The following is an 18,352-nucleotide window of genomic DNA, read 5'->3' on the forward strand; positions in this document are numbered from 1 at the left end:
TGTGATGGTACATTTTCCTTAGTTGCATTGCTTGTCTTGCCATTTGGTTTTCTTTTTTACTTTCTGTTTGGAAGTAATAGGAAGTAATAAGGTCCCCTGAACCCTGCCCGGAGAGATCCCTGAATGTGAAGCCAGGACTAAGCTCTGAGCATCGCTGGTGTGACCCAAAAACAGTAGGGGGATAAAAGGTCTGAAAATGTCTGAGAGCCTGGGAGCTTCTCTAATAATGATTCTCTCCTTAGTCACATAGTAAAAGCACCCAGGACTTCTGAGTCCCAGATTCCTGGCCACATCCAAATCAACTAAATCAGAATCACAAAATGGGCAAAACGGTAGTGCATTGGATAGGGCATTTGCCTTGCTTGCAAATGACTTGACTTGGGTTTCCTCCCTGGCGTCCCATTTAGTCCCCTGAGCCCTACTAGGAATGATTCCTGAGTGCAGAGCCAGGAGTAATCCCAGAGCAATGCCAGATGTGTCCCTAAATCAAAATGATAATAATAATAATAACAATAACAATAATAGTTCAGAATCACAGAAGAGGCATTCATACTGACATTAATCCATACATTAATATTTTGTTCTTTTCTGGGGGGGTTGTATATGAGGAAATAATATTCCAAATCCTTTCTGGCACAGCAAGGGTCAAACTGCAGAGCCCTAACACAGCTCTCCTCTGTAAAGCAGGACCCAGGACTGAGCTTCTAGAGGTGCCCAGCCCTCCACTCTCCTCCTCATCAGATGTTTATAGATGTTGATTTTCTCAGTTGTTTTCTGAACCCCGCATCCTCTGAGTTCAGTGTGCGCTCATCCTTCCCATGCCCACCCCTGTGTTTGAAGCCAGGACTCCAAGGGGACAGTTCTCCATGCAAGTGTGAACAGCAAACAAATCAATGCAGCCACAAACAAGTGCACTTCCTTACAGGAACCTCAGTTCTGTGCTGAACAAACAGCCAGCCAGGGGCCCCTGCCCCACTTCAAGACCCCCAGCTGGTGGCAAGGCACAGCCTCTGCACCTGGATAGGATAATGAGGATCCCAAGACATTCAGGGTCCTTCCCGTACCAGTTCTCTTCCAACCTGGCCCCATCACAGGAAGCTGCTGTTGGGACCCAGGTGCTGTGTGAAGAAACCTAAGTTCATCATGGTGAGAGAATGAGAGCTGTTTCAGCCTCCTAGCCAAGCCTGCTGAGACCAATATATTTTGTTGTTGTTGTTTTGGGACCATACTAGGTGGTGCTCAGGGGTCATTCCTGGTGGGATTGGGGGGACTGTGGGATGCTGGGGTTCAAACACTCAGCCATGTGCAAGGCAAACTCCTTACCCACTATACTAGCTCCCTGTATTCCCCCTCACCCTCCTAGTCCAAGAAACTAGATCTGTGAATGAAACTATCTTGGGTGATCCAACCTCACTAACCATCTGATTGCAACTGAAACCAGCTGCATAATTTTGCAGAGCTCAGTGTCAAATGAAAACACAGGGTTCATTGTTCGAAAAAGGTAAAGTTTCAAGATAACAACAGAAGTGCATCAAAACAACTGTGTACTGTTGAACCAATGTGCTCTCTAAGTGGGGAACTCTCAAACTGCCTAGCTTACACACAACTTACACACCTGTAAGGCATCAATCTTCACCCTTCATGATATCATATGAAACAAAAACATTCCACCTGAGCCTTGGCTGAATTCCTGTCCTCCAGATATGTGAGCAAATAAAAAAGATGCTCTTTAAAGCACAGAGTTTAGGGGGTGGGGGTGGGGGTGGAGGGTTGTTATACAAGAGCAGAGAACGAAAACACATTGCATGGTCTGACTCACGTAGAATGGGAACTCTTTGATGTCAGAATCTCATGGGCTAATACTAACGCCAGATGATAATGCTTGTTAGCTAAACGAATGAATCTTTGAAGATGAAGACAGTTTTCAGTAAACCGGGCTGCAGTCTAGTACTTGCCATTCCAATTTTCCTGGGTGATGCTGCCCTATTGAATACAAGGACAGGACCCCTATTGCTTGGCTTTTTCCTTTGGGAAATCAGCATGGAGGAACATAGAAAGGTCTTTGGAATCCGACAGATTGAGGAGTGCACTGGGCTTGTGCAAATTAATATGGTAAGTGGGGATCTCTAACCACCTCCTCAGTCCCCCCCCCACTCCTCCCCATCCTTCCTTTCCCAGAAAAATGGTATTTTATTTTGTCCTGGCTATCATACAAAAAAACTTGGAATCATCCTTGAATTCACTCTTTTTCTTTCCCTCACGTTAAATCCATCTTCTTGATTCTCTTAAGGCTCCGTCTTCAAAATGTAGCCAGGCAGGCCTCGCCTAGAATCCCACTGAGGGTAAGGCCTCTGCTGTCTTGCTCCAGTTACCGCAGTTTCAACCTCTCCACTCCCCTGCTCATCTGCTCTCTTCCACCCAGCAGCCAGAGGGATTCTAGAAAGCAGGAACAGCTCAGGTCACTCTTACATGCAAGACCCCAGCTGTAAGGACCAGGTAAAGCGTTCTACTCCGTGTTTCTCTAAGCTTATTTACTCTGTCCAGCACTGGCCTTCTGGTTCTCTCTCTCTCTCTCTCTCTCTCTCTCTCTCTCTCTCTCTCTCTTTTGCTTTTGGGGTCACACCCAGCAGTGCACAGGGATTACTCCTGGCTCATGCACTCAGGAATTACCTTGGCGGTGCCTGGAGGACCATATGGGATGCTGGGAATCGAACCTGGGTTGGCCATGTGCAAGACAAACGCCCTGCCTGCTGTGTTATCCCTCCAGCCCCCTTCTGGTTCTTTCTTGGCCAGTTACACTTCTGCTCAATGTCTTTGTTTTTGCCGTTCTTTCTGCCTGAAATGCTTAAACTTCAAAAAATGTCATCTTTTTTAAGGAAGCCTTCTCTGACCCAATTACTTTGGCATTAGCCTTCCTTATTACTAAGTATGTCCTGATTTTCATCTGTAGCACCTTTTACTACTTAGCAGGCATAATTTACTTACTTAATATTATTGTTTCTTTTTTTTGTACTTTTTTTTTCTTTTAAATATGGAACACTTCACGAATTTGCGTGTCATCCTTGCGCAGGGGCCATGCTAATCTTCTCTGTATCGTTCCAATTTTAGTATATGTGCTGCCAAAGCAAGCACTAATTTTATTCTTTTATTATTAAAATAATGTAAACTCTTCAAGGGCAGAGATTTTTATTTATTTATTTATTTATTTATTTAATGTAGGAGTACTGCTATTTATTCAGCCACTGATTAGCTGATTGAATTGGGCATAAACTCCACCTTACTTTTTTTTTTCATTTTTTATAATTTTATTTATTGAATCACTGTGAGAGCAGTTACAAAACTTTCAGGTCTAAGTCTCAGTCATAAAATGAAATACCCGTACCTTCCCCAGTGCCCATTCTCCACCACCAAAAACCCCAGTATACCCCCATCCCACACCCTCCCCCTACCTGTGGGGCAAATGATTTCTACATTACTCTCTCTCTACTTTGATCATATTCAATATCTTGACACCAGACCCACCATTATTATTTGAGATTTTACCCCAACACTCATCTGCTGAAAAGGCAACAGTAGACAATTTATTTTCTATTGCTGGTTATGAATAACATATGATGTCACGCGGCTGCAGTAGTGGCTACACGATTTTGAAATTCCGAAATTTTAACACTTAAATCTGAAGGGATTTCTGCCAAAACCTGCTGGGTTCTGAGATTTGCTCCTGAATCTCTGAGATCATGCTGTTAAGCAGCTTGATCAGAAGCCAGAAAGGCTGTTCATGGGCGGTGACTCAGGGTCTCGTTGGGATGGGGAGGAAAGGACTGGCTCCACCCCCATCCCGTGAGGCCCTGCGTGTCTCGTCACTGTGGGCCCAAGCCTGACTGTCCAGTGGCCTCTGGGGATGGCGGCCACCGAGCCACCAAGGGGGAGCAGGCGGAGGGACAACACCCTTTTCCCCCCTGGCGTGGCCCGGCAACAGTAACCTACTGCAGGGTCCGGACGCATTTCTGCCAAAAGCCGCTGGGTTTTGAGATTTGTTTCTGAGTCTCTGGGATTATGACCATTAAGCAGCTTGATCAGGAGACAGAGAGGCCATTCATGGGCAATGACTTGGGGTCTCGTTGGGATGGGGAGGAAAGGGCTGGCTACACCCCCATCCCATGAGGCCCTGTGTATCTCGTCACTGCGGGCCCAAACCTGACTGTCCAGTGGCCTCTGGAGGATGGTGGTCACTGGGCCGCCAGGGGGAATAGGCCAAGGCACGAAACCTATTCCCACCTGGGTTGCCCAGCACCAGTAACCCACTCCAGGGACTGGATGCATTTCTGCCAGAAGCTGCTGGGTTTTGAGATTTGTTTCTGAGTCTCTGGGATCATGGCCATTAAGTGGTTCAATCAGGAACCAGAGAGGCCATGCCTCCAATTATATAGCTGAGCCGGAGGTGGTTTGTGGGTGTGTCTCTCACATACCTAACTTTTGGCCGTTTACTTTCTTGGTAAACTTTGCCCTAAGTTTTTGGGATCTGGCCAAAGGAACAGCAGCAATTTGGGGGTATCTGGAAGTCTGAAGGCGCCATCAGGCTGCTGATGTGCTCGCCTCACAGGTACAGATTGACCTGCTGACGGCACCATACCCCCAAGGGCAGAGATTTTTAAATTATTTTAAATTTGTATTGTAGTTTAAGTAACATTATTACTATAGTGTGAATGTTTATGGTTTTTGTTTTGTGCTTGTCACACCTGGCTGTGCTCAGGTATCACTCCTAGCAGAATCTGGGGAACCATACTGAGTTTGAACCCAGTCAGTCACTGCAAAGCAAATACTCTACCCACTGTACTATCTCTTTGGCTTTTTCACTGTATCACTGTGTCACTGTCATTTCATTGTCGAATTACTCGAGCAGGCACCAGTAATGTCTCTGTTGCTCCCAGCCCTGAGATTTTAGCAGCCTCTTCTTACTTGTCTTTTCCCAACGGTCGGAGGCACTTTCAGGGTAAGGGGAATGAGACCTATTGTCGTTACTGTATTTTGGCATATCGAATATGCCATGGGGAGCTTGCCAAGCTCTGCCCACGTGGACGGGATACTCTCGGTAGCTTGTCAGGTTCTCCGAGAGGCATAAATGGGTAGGAAGTGTCTTATAATGTGTCCGGAAAGCAGCTAGAGCATGGCGGTAGTTGGGTAGTGGAGGTCGGCTGCCGGGTAGGGTCCCTTGGGGCGCGGAGGGCTCTCACCTGCCCCATAGCCTGGCGCAGAGTCATTCATTCATTCATTCAAAAATGTCCAAGCAAATTCCTATGGGAAATACATTGCCCTGAGGGGGACAGTGGTCGATGTCAGTAACATAAAGCCACTGTGCACCAAGATGGCTTTTCTGTGTGCTGCCTGTGGAGATGTTCAGAGTTTTTCCCTTCAAGACGGAAAATACAATCTTCCCACAAAGTGTCGTGTGCCCATGTGCCGAGGGAAGTCTGACTGCTCTTCGAAACTCTCCCCTCACTGTGACGATGAACTGGCAGTCAATCAAAATCCAGGAGCTGATGTCCGATGACCAGCGAGAAGCCGGCCACCTCCCACAAACAATCAAATGTGAGCTTGTTCATGACCTTGTGGACAGCTGTGTACCAAGAGACACTGTGACTGTTATGGAGCTTTTCCAAAACTATTTTGTTAAAAAAAAATTTTTTTTGTAAATAAAACTGTGAGTTTAATTAGTTATTTCCCAAATATTTCTTTTTTTAAAAACAATTTTTAAATTTTTATTAAGTAGTTCACAATGTTTCATTACATTTAATACTCAAACACCAATCCCACCACCATTACACCTTTCCACCACCATATTTCAAGTGTTTCCTTCCTGAACCCTAATCCTTGCCCCAAAGCAGGGAAATAATATATTTTGTATTGTTTGTTATTTTTGTGCCAAAATTCTCATACTTTTCAGTGTGCTGCTGTGTGTAGTTAATCTTCAAACAGGGGTAAAGTATATTTTATCTCTCTAAAAGTTAATTCCTAGTAATCAGAAAATGCTAATGAATGTGAAACAAGAATCTTACATTGTGTGCGTACACTTTTACCTTGGAATTATACACAATGAAGTCATTTTTAAAGAACCTGAATTATGTGGGCTATTAAAAAAATAGTATGAGACTAATATCCAAGACCAGGAAAAACAAGGGCCCACACTGGTCAATGGTTGGAAGCTTGCCGCAAGTGTGTGAGGGTCACAAGGCAATTAGGATAGAGAAGGGACCAGTATGACAATAATAGAAATGATCCCTGTGGACAAGAACTGAGTGCTGGAAGTAGGTAAAGGGATATACCTGACAACCTTCATTTTCATTATCTAGGGCTGGAGCGATAGCACAGTGGGTAGGACATTTGCCTTGCACATGGCCCACCTGGGTTCGATTCCTTCGTCCCTCTCGGAGAGCCCGGCAAGCTACCGAGAATATCCTGCCCACACAGCAGAGCCTGGCAAACTCCCTGTGAAGTATTTGATATGCCAAAAACAGTAACAAGTCTCACAGTGGAGACATTACCGGTGCCTGCTCAAGCAAATTGATGAACAACGGGAGGACAGTGCCATAGATAGTGATAAAAAAATATATCTGTAAAAAAAAAATATTTCCAAGATTGGTTGCCTCCTACTTTAAACTCCATCAAATGTGGTGTGATACTCTTGGAGTATGGGTAGGGTGTGTCCTATGAAGTGTTGCGTGTCCACATTTGTGGTCCAGATATAGATTCACTCGTGGGCGAGGCTCAGCCTGAGCCTGAGCATGCTGAGAGCGGCCTCGTGCATAGCAGCAGTTAAGTTCCGGAGGTTTTCGGCTGCTGAGGCTGGGTCCCCTGCGGCGGGGAGGGTTCTCAGCTGCCCCCTCCAGGGTGCCCTGAATGAAACAGCCTGGTGAGGGGTCTGCCGGCATGGTTATGGCGAGCGTCATGTTATGCTCCCTTTCGGGAGAGAAGGATATGCGATCTGTTCAAAACTATTTTAAAGGTATCATTCTGAAGCTGGATGAATTTAAGTTTCATTGCTTCCAGTAGTTTTTTCACAGAGATGATGGAAAAAGTCTTCTCTTAAGTTGATTTTTTTTTTAGAAAGTCTTACTGGGTTGTTAAAAAGTTTGAAAGCTCTCTTTACCATTGGCATGGAAATGTTCAATGAGATGTCAGTTATAGCTTCTCTCAGAATGTCTCCCGGTTCCAGTTACAAGACTTAGTTGGAAGAGGGAGTTAGAGAGACCTTGAGCATGAGATGTTGGAGAAGCACTTCTGTGAAGCTTCCTTTCAGGAAAGTGTCTAGACTCGAGGTTGAATTGGGAATACTTGCATTTGGACTCAAGTTTGAAAAGGAAAATGTGAGTGGATGAGGCCAAAGGCAATACGGTACATGAGTGGGCTGATCTAGTAAGTGGGCCACTGTTTTCCTCTCCTTTCTTTTTATTCTAATAAAATATTTCAAACTGTAAGGGAATTAAAGAATTCACCATCTGACTTTATCAACTGTTGCTTTTGCCACCTTCCTAGCTTTTTGGACTGGAGCGATAGCACAGCGGATAGGGCGTTTACCTTGAATGCGGCCTACCTGGGTTTGATCCCTCTGCCCCTCTCGGAGATTCTGGCAAGCTACCTAGAGTATCTCGCCCGCACGGCAAAGCCTGGCAAGCTACCCGTGATGTATTTGATATGCCAAAAACAGTAACAACAAGTCTCACAATTTGTTGTCTGCTCGAGCAAATCGATGAGCAACGGGAAGACAGTGCTAGGATAGTGCTAGTGCTACTAGCTTTTTGTATTATACATCAATGTTGGCGTGATAGTTTGTACCACATTTAAGTGTGAGCCACTGGTGGCACACGGCAGCATTGTTGTGCTAAATAAAAGCACTTGCAGATGTTTGCTGCCCCTTTGGTTTTCTCCATTCCAATTCATCAGAGCTAACTGCTGGTCTAATTTATCTTACTGTTTCTATTTCCTGTCTTATACAATTAAACCTATGGTATTATTCATAAGCAGCACATAGCACGAAGTGTTTCCACATATGCTTAAACTTTATACATCTGGCATAATTCTGCACTTGTCATTCTTCTGCTTGCCTCTGGCTCAGCACCATGTTTGCAAGCATTGTATGCCTGGTTTGTTTATTTTTGTTGCTATAGAACATTCCAGAGAGAAGTAAAGACAGCACTGGCTGCTCAGAGCTAATGGCCACTCTCAGCCAGTACTGGGGACTAACTGGAGATGCTTTGGGGATCTAAGGGTTTCATGGATCTTCTACAAAGTCACAGCACAGAATCCTCATGATCTGTATAAAAATCCAATTTTCTGTTTTTTTGGAGGGCTCGGGGGGCCACCCCTGGCAGTTCTCAGAGGTTACTCCTGGCTCTGTACTTGGAAATTACTCCTGGAGGTGCTCTGGAGACCAAATAGAATGCCAAGGATCAAATCCAGGTTGATCACATGCAAGGCAAGTGCCCTGCCCACTGTACTATCTCTCCAGCCCATATCAATACTTTTTTAGGAACTAGGGGCTCAGAAAGGGTAGCAGAGCAAGGACATGGCAGAAAGGATATGACTCAGGCCCCGCCTAGGCCTTCTGCCTGGACCCTGAGCTCCTTCCTCCTTGAGGAACTCACAGCCTCTGCCTGGGGAGTGTGTGTGTGTGTGTGTGTGTGTGTGTGTGTGTGTGTGTGTGTTGTGGAGGTGGGCAGTTGCTTCTGGAACTTTCCTGTGCTGATGCATGACTCTCCCTGGGGGACACATTTGACTTAGGGCTGGGAGGGTCCCACCAGCGCCTTGTGGTCCTGCCACAGAACAGGCCACAGAACAAGGGTGCTCACCATGAGGGCAGCTGAAAGGACACAGATTGGGCCTGTATCTCTCTCTCTCTCTCTCTCTCTCTTAGCTTGCGAGGAAGAATCTCATTTCCTCAGTCTCCACAGAGCTCTTCCTATGTGGCCTAGGGAATTTAAATCAGTAGATTGTGGGGATTCCTCTTCCTCTCAGAAAATGTAGCTCTGCCGTGACTGAGATTTCGGCCATGCAACATCTCAAACTATAACATGATAAGCCGGGAGTAGCACACCAGATTGGATGGGGTGTAATGTAGAAGGCAACCAATCTCGAGGAACAAAAACATCAACACCGAAGGCTTAACCCGTAACAGCATTTTGGTAATCTCTTATACAAGGGCTTAAGGGCTCCATGGTGAGATACAATAGTCTTCACTAACTTTCTTCTAAGGAAACATTTTTTGATCATCCTTTTAGCAAGGGCTGGAGCGATAGCACAGCGGGCAGGGCGTTCGCCTTACACGCGGCCAACATGGCCGACCCGAGTTCGATTCCTCCGCCCCTCTCGGAGAGCCCGGCAAGCTACCGAGTATTCGATATGCCAGACACAGTAACAACAAAGTCTCCAATGGAGACGTTACTGGGCCCGCTCGAGCAAATCGACGATCAACAGGAGGGCCTTTTACCTTTACCTTTTAGCAAATTATTTATAACAAGCAATGTAAAATGTGTATAAATTATGTATATATTATGTATAACAAGCAATGAGGGCCTGCTACGGGGGCAGGCTCAAGGGGTGGTTGTGAAAATTGGAAAAAATGGTGATGGGAAGGCACAATAGGATTGGTGTTGGAATATTGAATGTCTGTAACTAACCTAAAGTAAAAGGCCCTCCCGTTGATCATCGATTTGCTCGAGCGGGCCCAGTAACGTCTCCATTGGAGACTTTGTTGTTACTGTGTCTGGCATATCGAATACTCTCGGTAGCTTGTCGGGCTCTCCGAGAGGGGCGGAGGAATCGAACTCGGGTCGGCCATGTTGGCTGCGTGCAAGGCAGACGCCCTACCCGCTGTGCTATCGCTCCAGCCGTAACTAACCTAATGACTTGATAAAGTTATTTAAAAAACAAATAGATAGAATGTCCTGACCCTGCTCCAGGCTGTCTTCACTGGGGCAACTTGGAGGAAGGCAGGTTGAGTTACCCTCCTTGCCCCAGCAGAGCTCCAGAAACCAAAAACCTCCAGAACCCAACTGCCACCATGCTCACAGCCACTCTCCACAGGCTTGGATGAGCCTCACCCATGAGGAAACCTGCAGTAAAACCCAGTATGCGGGACCTGTGGCACTGAAATCTCCAGGCTTGCTCGGAGCAAGACTGAACCTCCTCCCCAACCTCCCAAGTTTTCCAGTAGCTTTGCAGTCACACAGTCACACCCACAAACTGCCTCCCCCCCCCCACCCCGCACCATATAATCTCATCATCAACTGCTGAGATCCAGAGACTCAGAAATAAAAGAAATAAAGCTCCCTCCTGGAAGAGAGCAACATAGGCCTTACCCATGGGTGAATCTGCTCTATAATCGTGTTCTAAATTTCACAATTCCTGGAGCGACCTCTAGTACTCTACCCCACTGATGCACCAAGAGTAGCACACATTTCTTTAGGTTTAATATACACGTTTGTAATCTCTTCTACAAGGGCTTAATGGCTCCAGGATGAAAAACAACAATCTTCACACACTTCCATCTTATGGTGCAATGGTGGTGGGATTGGTGTTTGAATGGTAAATGTAATGAATTATTATCAACAACTTTATAAAAATAAAATTTAAAAATAAACAATTTTTTATAAAAGAAAAGAAAATGTAGCTCTAGTCTGGTCTGATATCACATGATGTGAAATAAGAAAGTTGTTTAAGGATTCCTTGAAGCTGGGCTGATATCCTCTGGGGGTGCTGGACCCATTCAGAAGTGCATCCCCAGTTTCATTTTTTAATTTTATTAATTAAAAAATTAATCACCTTGGGGGCCGGAACGATAGCATAGCGGGTAGGGTGTTTGCCTTGCATGCAGCCGACCTGGATTCAATCCCCAGAATCCTATATGGTCCCCCAAGCACTGCCAGGAGTAATTCCTGAGTGCAGAGCCAGGAATAACCCCTGAGCATCGCTGGGTGTGACCCCCAAAATAAAAAATGATAATAATAATAATAAGGCTTTAAAAAAATTAATCACCTTGAGATACAGTTACAGACTTGCAAACTTTCATGATAACGTTTCAGTGATACAATGATCGAGTACCCATCCCTCCATCGGTGCCCATTCCACCACCTATGTTTCCAGTATCCCTCCCGCCAACCCCCCCACCCACACCCCCAGCCTCTGTGGCAGGCACATTCCCTTTACTCTCTCTCTCTCTCTCTCCCTCCTATTGGCACCCCCAGTTTTAAAGTGTCTCTCCCTCCTGGATGCTGTCCCTTCAAGGGAGCAGACCAGGGAAAGCAAGGCACCCAGGGGGCCCCGGCTGTGGCAGAAAGATGTCGTTTCTAAAGACGGACGGCAGGGGGCGCCCGCATACCGTGTGAAGTGGGCACCAGGCGTCCTGGTTCTTCGCTCCTATATCAGTAACCCAGCCCAGCCCAGGGCGGGACAGCACGCTCTAAGTCTGGGGTCTGCTTGACTTGCAGACCCCTGAGCAGCTCAGAGAGGTGGTGCGGAGCTGTCGCCTGACGTCAGTAGAATGTGGAGCCGGAAAGGAGAGACACTACGGTGGACCATCGCTGTTCTCTGGCCCTTCTTTACTGCTGGGGGAGGGGGTGGGGGCAGGCCTGGGGAAATACAGAAGCAATGAACTGTATGCCTACCATGTATTCATGCCCTAGCATGTGTCCATGCTCTATCCGCATGCCCTAGTATATATCCGTCCCTGCACCTCATGGTGCCCTAAGCACTATCTACACTGCGACCTTGTACCTCTATTTAAAACATTTCTGAAGCACTTGCAGGAGACCCTCCAAGGTCAAAACCAAAATAGACTTGAGCAGGGGACCTGACGGTTTCCTGGAGGAAGAGGTAGGGGAGCTAGACTTGCCTTGGTCCGTGGGCAAGATTTGGCAGCATCAACCGGGGCTGAGTTAAAGGGTCAGGGCAGAAGTGAGCGCTATCTAGCTGAGGGTGTGAAAGAAGCCAGCGCTGGGACGTCCAGGGGGCCCAGAAAAGGAGTTTGTGCCCAAGTCCTGAACGGTCCCAGTAACTTCTGGAGCCCCGGAAGATCTGATTTAAGACTGTGGACCAGGGGCTGGGTCGATAGCACAGCAGGTAGGGCGTTTGCCTTGCACGTGGCCAACCCGGATTCGATTCCCAGCATCCCATATGGTCCCCTGAGCATCGCCAGGAGTAATTCCTGAGTGCATGAGCCAGGAGTAACCCCTGTGAATCGCTGGGTGTGATCCAAAAAGCGAAAAAAAAAAAAGAAAAGAAAAAAAGACTGTGAACCAGTCTGGAATCCCGGCCAAACCTGCGTCCTCTCCGCAGCGGACTCAGAGCCGGCGCGGACACCAGGGGGCGCTGCGCCCACGCCATGCGGCTCGCGGCTGCTCCTCTGCGACCCCGCGCCCCCCAGGTGCGCACTGCCCCGCCGCCGAGGCTCCTTTCCCAGCCCCATTCCCAGACAGTTCTTCCCAGGCTCGGGAGAGCTCCGCGTCAGCTGGATTGGAGGGTGAGAGGACGAGCACCGGGGGTTCTGGACACCATTCTCGCATCCTCGGGCTCCCTCCGCTCCTCCACAATGGAAAAGCAGCACGGTTGTGGGCATCAGTAACACAGCAAAAACACCCATCCTGCACAGTGCCCGTGACATTGACAGAGGGCTTCCTAGACGGCAACCCCCTTTAGGTTTTTTTTTGGTTTTTGTTTTTTTTTGTTTTTTGTTTTTTGGATTACACCCGGCGATGCACAGGGGTTACTCCTGGCTCATGCACTCAGAAATTACTCCTGGCGGTGCTCAGGGGACCATATAGGATGCTGGGAATCGAACCCAGGTTGACGGCGTGCAAGGCAAAGGCCCTACCCGCTGTGCTAGCCCTCCAGCCCTCCCCCCCCCCCCCCCCCGCTTTAGCTTTTTATCATTGCGGGGGTACCACGTCTGGCGGTGCTCAGGATTACTCATGGTGGTCAGCCGGGATCATACCGGATGCTGAGAATTGAACCAGCTGGACCGCATGTGAGACAAGCGCCCGCCGTCCTTCCCTCCCTCCCTCCCTCCCTCCCTGTCCTTCTTCCCTCCCTCCCTGTCCTTCCTGCCTCCCTCCCTCTCTGCTCTCTGTCCTTCCTTCCTCCTTCCATTTCCTTCCTTCCTTCCTTCCTTCCTTCCTTCCTTCCTTCCTTCCTTCCTTCCTTCCTTCCTTCCCTCCCTCCCTCCCTCCCTCCCTCCCTCCTTCCTTCCTTCCTTCCTTCCTTCCTTCCTTTCTTCCTGTTCAGTCTGGAAAGCCAGGCGGTGGGGGTCCCTCTCCGGGCTCCGCTGCACCCCTCCCCCGCCCCCCGTGTTTGCGCAGCGTCCCTCGCCCGCGGCCCTAATCTCTGATACACTTGCAAGTTGGCTTCCTGCCCCCAACCGGGCTCCCTAGCAAACAGGATGAGCGAGACGCCGCATCCGAAATGGGGCTTTGCAGGCGCTGCTCCGGCCAGCCGGACGTGGCCCACGGGCTGTAATTGCCCATCTTCGCCCCTAATCCTCCGGCCTGGACCCCTCCCGCCTCCTGCGGCCCATTGATTAGGGCGGGAGCCAAAGGTTTAGGCGGGCGCCTGGAGGGGAAGTGGTCAAGACCCTCCAACACCCCCTAGTAGTGGTTCGGCTGAACTAGGGGAGTGTGGACACGGGGAACGGCCCTGGAAAAGGCACCAGATTGCCACGGAAAAGATGGTGAGAGGTGGAGGTGGGAGAGGGGCTTCCAGCAGATTTGTCCAGGCTTATTCCAGGCAGTGGACATGAGATACCTCACCCAGGTCACACTGTCCTTAGGTGTGGTGAAGGAGGGGTGCAGAGAATGGGTGGGATTGACAACCACCCGGAGTGCCCACCTAGCTGGGAACCGGCTGCTTCCGTGTCTTGGCCAGGACCCGGCATTCAACCACTGAACATTGTGGGTGGAGGGGTTGGGGGTAGGGTAGGAGTGGCGGGTTCTTTGGGCCTGGGCAATGCTTGGCCCAGTGTCTCTTTCCGCAGGGGTCCAAGAAGCAGAGGGTGGGATCCAGGTGGCTGGAATGCCTGCAGGCTATCATGACTCTGTGTTCTAATTGCTTGTTGAGGGGGGCGGAGCAGTAGTACAGCAGGTAGGGTGTTTGCCTTGCACACGACAGACTCAGGTTCAATCCCCAGCATCCATATGGTCCCCTGAGCACCACCAAGAGAAATTCCTGAGTGCAGAGCCAGGAGGAACCCCTGAGCATCGCTGGGTGTGACCCCCCCCAAACAGTCATGGATAAGTAAATAAATGCTTGTGGGGTGGTGAGGTTGGGGGGTACAGTGGGGGTAGTGCCCCACGGTGAACTTCAGCCCTGCAAGAGAGGCTGTGCCCAAGCCTGGGGCAGACAGAAGGTCTCAGGAAGTCGGGAGGCTGAGTGATGGCAGGAACCACTAGGACTGTAGAAACAGGCAGGGCATCAATTAATTGCTGTGGGCAGGGGGCAGACCATGTCGGAATCTCGAAGGTTTTTAACCCTCTTGAACACAGACGGCAGCGCCCCCTGTATTGTATGGCAGAGATCAGGGCAGGGATGTGGTGGGGGGGGTCAAGCCGGAGTCTCCATCTAGCATGCATCAGAATCGGGCTGGAGCCATAGCACAGTAGGGCGTTTGTCTTGCACTCGGCCAGCCTGGCCAAGCCGGGTTCGATTCCAGCGCCCCTCTCAGAGAGCCCGGCGAGCTACTGAGAGTATCTCGCCCGCACAGCAAAGCCTGGCAAGCTCCCCGTGATGTATTCGATATGCCAAACACAGTAACAACAAGTCTCACAATGGACACATTACTGGGTCCGCTCGAGCAAATCGATGACCAATGGGAGGACAGTGGGACAGTGCAGAATCGGCGGGGAGTCCTGAATTCTCCCTAAGAGAATTCAAGTCAGATTCAGAAGAGTGATGGCGAGCGCAGTCCTCTGGGAGGTGCGGAGAGAAGTAAGGCCAGCTCCAAAGGGCCCAGGTTAGCCCATATGCCACCCCCCTCCCACCCTGCACCAAGGCAGTCCCTCGTCATGCTGTCCTTAGCCTGGTGAGGGAGGGGGTGCAGAGCACCCACAGAGGATGGGTGGGGTTGGCACCCCGAAATCCCCCATAATGGGGCCAGGAGTTGGGAGCCGGGGAAGGAAACAGGAACTGGACCTCAACCCCCTTCCCACCTTGCTGTGCAACCTGCCCACCTGTGCAGGGTGAACCTGGGATCTCTACTTCCGGCTGGGCAGTGCCAAGTGACCTTGAAGGAGAGGGCCGAGCTGGCTGACCAGGGAGGGGCTTTGGAGCCGGTGGGGCATGCCGTCTCCCGGGTCCTAGCTCTCCTTGGCTGGGACTGTGGGGCAGAAGGACCCCCTGCAATCCAGAACCTTCCGAGATTCCAGAACCATTGCTCAGGGGGAGGAGAGAACAAAAAAGGCAGAAGATTTGACCCGCCCCCACCAGATGGGTCTTTAGAAAGGAATTGGATAACCCCTCCCGATCCTGGTCTGAGACAGGAATCACCAAGGTGACCTCTGAAAAATTGTCATCTGCAAGAACATCATCTGTCTGGCCTTTCCGAACTGTGGACTGGAATGAAGATGATTTTAAGTCCATTTCCCTGTGGCTGGCCTGGCCTTGCACTGGCCCATACGACACTGGATCCATCAGCCCCATCCTCATTTGCGAGAGTCTGGGTGGGGTAGGAGGGCAAGAAGAAAGGCTTCGATCTCCCCACCGAACACCAAGAGCCCCATCTTGGCGCCTGGAACCCTGAGCTCTGGTGGGGACCGAGGCGGCTGGACCGGGACCGAGTGGCCTCCCCGTCCCAATTCCCCAACGAGGCTTGCAGCCTTCCTTGCTTGGCTTCCAGGGAGTTCCTGTCATACTCCAGGGCTGAAGTGGGACCGTGGACTTGTCACTGGGGCCGAAGGACAGAGAAGGGCAAGAGGCAGAGGACGCTGGACCTCTGGAGGTGACGGAGAAGGTGGAGGAGCGGAGGTAGGGGGCAGCCTCTGCATGCGGGCGAGGAAAGAGCTGAAAGATTTTCCTCCCCTTCAGTAAAACAACAACAAAAAATTATTTCTTCTATTTTCTTTTCTGCGATTAATGATAAACTGCCTATCCCCTAACAGAAAATGATAAAGACTCTAATTTTACTGGGAGGCTTAGAAATGCCATTTCTACGCAAAACAGGGAGCCCATAATCAGACGTGAGCGGGGCCGGAGCTTTGATAGAAAATGTTTCCCTCTCTCCCTCTGCTCCTTCCCCTCGCAAACCCAAGATGCCCGACAGCTAAGAACAATGTTCAATAAAGTGAAATAATATTTTAGTCAAAATAGGCCTAGACTGCTCCCAGCCAACTGTAAATTAGCATTTTGAGGGCAAATATGCAGACAATTTGAGATAATGAAGCCTGATTATTCAATCCAATGAATGTTAACTAGGGAGCAGAGGCTCGGCGGCCTTATCTCACTCCCTTCGATTTATTTTTTTAATCGTTTCACATTTGAACTCTTTATTTGTTTCTGTTTTATGCACCCCCTCCCTCCTTTCTCTCTCTCTCTCTCTCTCTCTCTCTCTCTCTCTCTCTCTCTCTCTCTCTCTCACACACACACACACACACACACACACTTTGCTCAATCCCATCCAGCTGTAGAAGAGACTGCCCTGGAAATGGGCAGGTCGGCCCAATGAACAGCCCCTTCCTCCCCAGCTCCCACCAAGTTCCCACCTCTTCCACCTGGAGTATCCAGTGTGCACTCCAAACTAAGAAAAGACACATATCCCCCTTCTCAGACTACAGAAGGGCTGGGGGCAGGCCTTGGTGGAAGTCACACTTGCCGTATGCTGGTGTCTGCGAGTCTGTGTGTGTGTGTGTGTGTGTGTGTGTGTGTGTCTGTGACCGTGTGCGCGCACCCAAGCATGCATGTATTCTTGTGGTGAGACTGGGGTGCACGTCGATCCGGAAGACAAGAGGGACGCCTCCCAAAGCCTCAGTCCATCACCCCTCAATAGTGCCCTTTCCACACCCCCAGAGGTCATGGAAACTGTCAGAACATAGTCTTCATTCTAGGCAGTGGGAATCTTTGGATTTTCGTAATCCCAGGGGCCGCTCGCAAAACGAAAGTGTCGAGATGGTGACTACTGAGCTTCCAGCCAAGTGGGGGGACTCCGTGAGCTGGGTCCTGACAGTTGTGCTGCCTGAGCCGGATGCTGGAGACCTTCCAGAGGAGGACTGGGATGGCCTGATGTGTGGGATGCTGGTCCTGAACCCTGGGGGGTGTCCTCCCTTCCCAGGGCTCACTCCTCCGGTTGAAAGGCATGCAGCAGGAACCCCCAGCTTGTAAGCAGTTGCCCCCTCCAGGGCTCAGCCCCACCCCACCCAAGCCCCTCAGAATGGAGAGACATGGCCACGGTGGGGCCTTTCAGGCCCCCTTCAGCCTCACCAGCTCCGTGAGACTTGGTCCTCCCCATCCCCTCCCCTGCACTGACCCCTGAACTCCTGCTCCTTCCCCATGGGGCACCCCCTGCCTCCCTGCTCAGTGACCCCCATGGCAGAGTGGAGCAAGTGGGTCTCCCTCCTCTCGTTCTCCTCCGAGTGCTGTACCCCCAGACCTCCCTCCACCCCACACTATCCCTCAAGCCCCCCCTACCCGGAGGCCTCATCCCTGCCCTTTGTCCCCAAGGATTCCAGTGTCCTCACATCAGCCCCACCCAGGCTCCATGTGGGCTCTACCCTTCACCACTGTGCACTCTCGAAGTTCCTTTTGCCCCTGAGTTGGGGGGGGGGTCAGTGGCAGGAGCTTAGCAGGGGGCAGAGAGAGCTTATCAATGAGCACAGGTCAGTGGGCCACCCAGGAGGCCTCCTCTAGTGTCCCTGCAGGGCGAGCTGCCTTCTCGGACCCTCCTGCAGCATTTGGAAGCCTCCTCCGTCGGTCCTGCTACCGCCATCTGACTGGGACTCCCTTGAGTGAGTGGTGTGGTGTGGTACTGTGGCGGACACTGAGGACGGACTCCCTCCACCTTCCCTGTCCAGCCTGGAGAAGCCGGAAAATGAAAACATGCGTTTCCTCGGCGCCCCTGCAGCTCACTGGGAAGGTTCTGGCGGCAAATCCAATTCCATCCACCTGTTACACTCGTGAAATTCAGATCTTTGGAAGGAGCGCTTGAGACCAGCCCCATTTCCCTCTCTCATTGATTCACCCCAGAGTCTGGGATGGCAGAAGCACAGTTTGCGCCCCCTGCAGTTGCTTCCCGGCCCGCTCTGGGCCCGCTCTGCCCCCTGCCCCCTTGCTCTCTAGCTTCTCAGTCACCACAGGTGGAGACCCACAGCCACAGGGATGT

General features: G+C 50.2%; 1 non-coding gene across 1 annotated transcript; it reads right to left on the bottom strand.

Moving 5' to 3' along the window:
- Positions 1 to 3,025: 3,025 nt before the first annotated feature.
- LOC130038642 (U6 spliceosomal RNA) lies at positions 3,026 to 3,132 on the bottom strand. The gene has a single exon (XR_008794746.1). It is a non-coding gene; the product is annotated as a U6 spliceosomal RNA (small nuclear RNA).
- Between the last annotated feature and the right edge of the window lie 15,220 nt (positions 3,133 to 18,352).

The sequence above is a fragment of the Sorex fumeus genome, unplaced genomic scaffold (genome assembly GCF_029834395.1).
Source record: "Sorex fumeus unplaced genomic scaffold, SorFum_2.1 ptg000006l, whole genome shotgun sequence".
In the NCBI taxonomy this organism is placed as follows: domain Eukaryota; kingdom Metazoa; phylum Chordata; class Mammalia; order Eulipotyphla; family Soricidae; genus Sorex; species Sorex fumeus.